The sequence below is a fragment of the Salvelinus alpinus genome, chromosome 33, assembly GCF_045679555.1.
Source record: "Salvelinus alpinus chromosome 33, SLU_Salpinus.1, whole genome shotgun sequence".
Taxonomy (NCBI): domain Eukaryota; kingdom Metazoa; phylum Chordata; class Actinopteri; order Salmoniformes; family Salmonidae; genus Salvelinus; species Salvelinus alpinus.
In genome coordinates this window covers 2,865,308-2,871,307 of record NC_092118.1, presented here as the reverse complement: position 1 = coordinate 2,871,307, position 6,000 = coordinate 2,865,308, and the positions used below count along the sequence as shown (strand labels likewise).

The 6,000-nt window shown below is 39.7% G+C and overlaps 1 pseudogene; it reads right to left on the bottom strand.

Moving 5' to 3' along the window:
• Positions 1–1,448: 1,448 nt before the first annotated feature.
• LOC139562842 (protein arginine N-methyltransferase 3-like) overlaps positions 1,449–6,000 on the bottom strand; it is an 89,538-nt pseudogene continuing 84,986 nt past the window's right edge.

Sequence of the window (6,000 nt, the reverse complement as noted above, 5' to 3'; positions counted from 1 at the left end):
GAGACCTGAAAATAGCTATGCAGCAACGCTCCCCATCCAACATGACAGCCTGAGAGGATCTGCAGAGAAGAATAGGATAAATTCCCCAAATACAGGTATACCAAGCTTGTAGCGTCATACACAAGAAGACTCGAGGCTGCAATCGCTGCCAAAGGTGCTTCAACAAAGTGCTGAGAAAAGGGTCTGAATACTTATGTGTGATAGTTTTTTATTTTTAATACATTTGCAAAAAAAAAATTGAAAACCTGTTTTTGCTTTGTCATTATGGGGTATTGTGTGTAGATTGATGAGAGAAAAAAAACAATTTCATTCATTTTAGAATAAGGCTGTAACGTAACAAAATGTGGAAAAAGTCAAGGGGTCTGAATACTTTCCGAATGCACTGTATGTATGCATGTAAATAATCTGTTTATATTAATTTAGTATGTTCAGTGAATTGTCAGTATTTGTAACTATCCTATTTGACTGCTTGAATATTTTATCCCTTAAAAATGACATTACATTTTCAATATCTCTGGACCAGAAAGTCAGATTCTTACGAGGTAACGTTCTTCTGGTTGAGTGGGGTCTCCTGCAGTTTTCCGAAGGGGTCTACATCAGGGCTCTCCAACCCTGTTCCTGGAGAGCTACCATCATGTAGGTTTTCATTCCAACCCTAATCTAGCGCACCAAATTCTAATTAGCTGGTTTATAAGATGAATCAGGTTCGTTACAACTACGGTTGGAATGAAACCCTACAGGAGGGTAGTTCCCCAAGAAGAGGGTTGGAGCGCCCCGGTCTACATCATCTGAGAAGGGTACTTGGTGATGCTACAGACCACAACTGTAGCTGAAAAAAATCTGAATTTTCAATCTTTCTGTTATTCGCATGTCTTAAAGCATAGACATTTATGAAAAGTAACTATTAATGCATCCATTCCATAGTCTATGTGTTTGTTTGATAAGCCACTCAGTTTTTGTTGAGAATTTCAGGATATTTAACCTAAATCTATTACTATTCCCATTATGCCCATTTTCACCAGATTTGACCTGTCACCCATTGAAAATGGCCTTATAAATCTAAAATGAACATGTTATCCAGCCTAATTTTGTATCACCCCATCATTGTTTGATCTAGCATAGATGACCGCCTTTAACAAGCAAACAATTCATAAAACATTTCCAGGTTGGTTGGTCTAATAGGGAAAACAGATGGCAACATTATGAAAAGTACGGCAAAATTGCAAGAATAATGTACATACAAGGGAGGGGGGGGGCAAACGAGGACAAAGTGGGAACGTCACAGGAAAATGTTGACCCTTGTGCATAACTGATTTAAAAAGTTTCCACATTTAAGTTTCCACAGCGAAATATAAACATTTTTAAGAAATGGCACTTTCCAAGAAATCAACTCAGGTTTTGTATGAGGGAATGTGTTTATTAACAGGTATGGCATTAAAATGCAGCGAACTCCACAGCTTGTTGTTCAAGCCCACTTCATACTCACCCTGTCACAGCACTTTATTTTTTTTGATTAATCCCACACACTTATATTATCTACATTTGCTGCTCCATATGAAGATAAGTTGTTTCTGATTCCATAAGCGTTAAACATTTCATAATAACAACCATAATACTACTATTTTTGTTTTGGCAAAGTATGGGGAATATTTCAGTAATATTTCAGCCACACTATTGATATGATGTCATCGTCGTCATGTGATCAGTGAACTCACTGCAGGGCTGTAGGTCTGCTTCCTGTCATGGAGGTCAACTGTAATGAACAGCGAGCGGGGGGCTCTTTTTGTTGTTGCGTACGGTCATCCGTCCCTGAAGCTCCTCCCCTAAAGAGGAAAACCACCAATAAAAGTGAGAGGCTGAGCACCAACCTTTGACTTATGTTCATCTGTGTTGGAGTGCTGCGGGGTGAAGTCTCCCATAGGAACAGATCTAGGATCAGCTTCCCCTCCCCCAACCGTAACCTCGACCATTAATGCTACACTGACCCAAAATCAATGTCCTGGAGCCGCACATCTCTCATCTGGAGAATAACCTCTCCTAGGCAATAGAGAGTAGGGCTATTCAGTTACAGTCCCAGAGTGCCACATCAACATCAGGCCAATAATTCAATAAATACATAATAAATACATTTTACTCTGATCAATGAATGTATGTACAAAAAGTGCTGTAATAAACGGTTCACCCAATATGGATGAAAATACCCTCAAATTAAAGTTTTCACAATCATTGTATCATTTCAAATCCAAAGTGCGGGAGTACAGAGCCAAAACAACAAGGGTGTCACTGTCCCTACACTTTTGGAGCTTCCTGTACAGTGCATTCAGACCCCTTGACCGTTTCCACATTTTGTTACGTTACAGCCTTATTCTAAAATGGATTAAATGGTTTCCTCATTTCCTCATCAACCGACACACAATACCCCAAAATGACAAACCAAAAAGGGGGTTTAGATTTTTGTGCAAACCCCCCCCTGAAATATCAAATTTACATAATTATTCAGACCCTTTACTCAGTACTTTGTTGAAGCACCTTTGGCAGCGATTACAGCCTCGAGTCTTCCTGGGTATGACGCTACAAGCTTGGCACACCTGTATTTGGGGAGTTTCTCCCATTCTTCTGTGCAAATCCTCTCAAGCTCTGTCAGGTTGGATGGGAAGTGTCGTTGCACAGCTATTTTCAGGTCTCTCCAGAGATGTTCGATAATTTTCAAGTCCGGGCTCTGGCTGGGCCAGTCAAGGACATTGAGACTTGTCCCAAAACCACTCCTGCATTGTCTTGGCTGTGTGCTTAGGGTTGTTGTCCTGTTGGAAGGTGAACCTTCGCCCCAGTCTGAGGTCCTGAGCTCTCTGGAGCAGGTTTTCATCAAGGATCTCTCTGTACTTTGCGCCGTTCATCTTTCCCCCGATCCTGACTAGTCTCCCAGTCCCTTCCACTGAAAAACATCCTCACAGCATGATACTGCCACCACAATGCATCACCGTAGGGATGGTAGTTTGGCCGGGCGGACAGCTCTAGGAAGTGTCTTGGTGGTTCCAAACTTCCTCCACTTAAGAATGATGGAGGCCACTGTGTTCTTGGGGACCTTCAATGCTGCAGAAATGTTTTGGTACCCTTCCACAGACCTGTGACAACACAATCCTCTACGAACAATTCCTTCAACCTCATGGCTTGGTTTTTGCCCTGACATGCACTGTCAACTGGGGGACATTACATAGACAGGTGTGTGCCTTTCATAATCATGTCAAATCAATTGAATTTACCACAGATGGACTCCTATCAATGGAAACAGGATTACCCTGAGCTCAATTTCAAAGTCACATAGCAAAGGGTTTGAATACTTATGTAAATAAGGTATTACTGTTTTTTCTTAATACATTTGTAAACATTTCCAAAAACCTGTTTGAGGTATTGTGTGTAGATTGAGAATAGTTTTTTTTAATCCATTCTAGAATAAGGCTGTAACGTAACAAAATGTGTAAAAAGGGAAGGGGTGTGTATACTTTCTGAATGCACTGTGTGTGTATGTACACTACTGTTCAAAAGTTTGGGGTCACTTAGAAATGTCCTTGTTTTTGAAAGAAAAGCAAATTTCTTGTCCATTAAAATAACATCAAATTGATCAGAAATACAGTGTAGACATTGTTAATGTTGTAAATTACTATTGTAGCTGGAAATGGCAGATTTTTTTTATGGAATATCTACAAGTTTATCATTTTAAAAGGCTTATTGATCATTACAAAACCCTTTGCAATTATGGTAGCACAGCTGAAAACTGTTGTTCTGATTAAAGATGCAATAAAACTGGCCTTCATTAGACTGGTTGAGTATCTGGAGCATCAGCATTTGTGGTTACAGGCTCAAAATGGCCTGTAAATAAATAACTTTCTTTCGTTTCGAAAGTCAGTCTATTCTTGTTCTGAGAAATGAAGGCTATTCCATGCAAGAAATTGCCAAGAAACTGAAGATCTCGTACAACACTGTGCACTACTCCCTTCACAGAACAGAGCAAACTGTCTCTAACCAGAATAAAAAGAGGAGTAGGAGGCCCCGGTGCACAACTGAATAAGAGGACAAGTACATTAGAGTGTTTAGTTTGAGAAACAGACGCCTCACAAGTCCTCAACTGGCAGCTTCATTAAATAGTACCCGCAAAACATCAGTCTCAACGTCAACAGTGAAGAGGCAACCCCGGGATGCTGGCCTTCCAGGAAGAGTTGCAAAGAAAAATCCATATCTCAGACTGGCCATTAAAAAGAAAAGATTAAGACGGGCAAAAGAACAGACACTGGACAGTGATATGGCTTATTATTTGCAACTCTGCCAAGAAGGCCAGCACTCCGGAGTCACCTCTTCACTGTTGACTTGGATTAGCTAACACAACGTGCCATTGGGTCACAGGAGTGATGGTTGCTGATAATGGGCCTCTGTACGTCTATGTAGATATTCCATTAAAAAATCTGCCGTTTCCAGCTACAATAGTCATTTACAACATTAACAATGTCTACATTACACTGAATTTCTAATAAATTTGATGTTATTTTAATGGACAAAAAAAATGAATTTCTTTAAAAAACAAAGAAAGGTCTAAGTGACCTCAAACTTTTGAACGGTAGTGTGTGCATGCATGCATATATATACAGTTGAAGTCGGAAGTTTACATAGACCTTAGCCAAATACATTTAAACTCAGTTTTTTACAATTCTTGAAAATTAATCTGAATAAAAATTCACCTGTCTGAGGTCAGTTAGGATCGCCACTTTATTTGAAGAATGTGAAATGTCAGAATAATAGTAGAGAGAATGATTTATTTCAGCTTTTATTTCTTTCATCACATTCCCAGTGGGTCAGAAGTTTACATACACTCAATTAGTATTTGGTAGCATTGCCTTTAAAATGTTTAACTTGGGTCAAACGTTTCGGGAAGCGTTCCACAAACTTCCCACAATAAGTTAGGTGAATTTTGCCCATTCCTCCTGACAGAGCTGGTTTAACTGAGTCAGGTTTGTAGGCCTCTTTGCTCGCTTTTTAATTTCTGCCCACAAATGTTCTATAGGATTGAGGTCAGGGCTTTGTGATGGCCACTCCAATACCTTGACTTTGTTGTCCTTAAGCCATTTTGCCACAACATTGGAAGAATGCTTGAGGTCATTGTCCATTTGGAAGACCCATTTGCGACAAAGCTTTAACTTCCTGACTGATGTCTTGAGATGTTGCTTCAATATATCCATCTATTTTGTGAAGTGCACCAGTCCCTCCTGCAACAAAGCACCCCCACAACATGAGGCTGCCACCCTCGTGCTTCACGGTTGGGATGATGTTCTTCGGCTTGCAAGCCTCTGCCCTTTTCCTCCAAACATAACGATGGTCATTAATGCCAAACAGTTCTATTTTTGTTTCATCAGACCAGAGGACATTTCTCCAAAAAGTACGATCTTTGTCCCCATGTGCAGTTGCAAACCGTAGTCTGGCGGGTTTGGAGCAGTGGCTTCTTCCTTGCTGAGCGGACTTTCAGCTTATATCGATATAGGACTCGTTTTACTGTGGATATAGATACTTTTGTACCTGTTTCCAAGCTGTTTACAGCCACAGTCAACTTAGTGTACGTAAACTTCTGACCCACTGGAATTGTGATATAGTTAATTATAAGTGAAATAATCTGTCTGTAAACAATTGTTCGAAAAATTACTTGTGTCATGAACAAAGTAGATGTCCTAACCGACTTGCCAAAACTATAGTTTGTTAACAAGAAATTTGTGGAGTGGTTGAAAAACTAGTTTTAATGACTCCAACCTAAGTGTATGTAAACTTCCGACTTCAACTGTATATACATATATATACTTTTTTCAGAATATACCTTTATTATTCCCCGCAAACCCTACCACCCTTCCCCCCAAAAACAATAACACTTAGGCTTCTACCTTCAGTTTATACATCTTATACACATTTTACAGACTCAATCTATTTTACAATAGTTATATTTTGTTTGTTTTTATTCCTTCC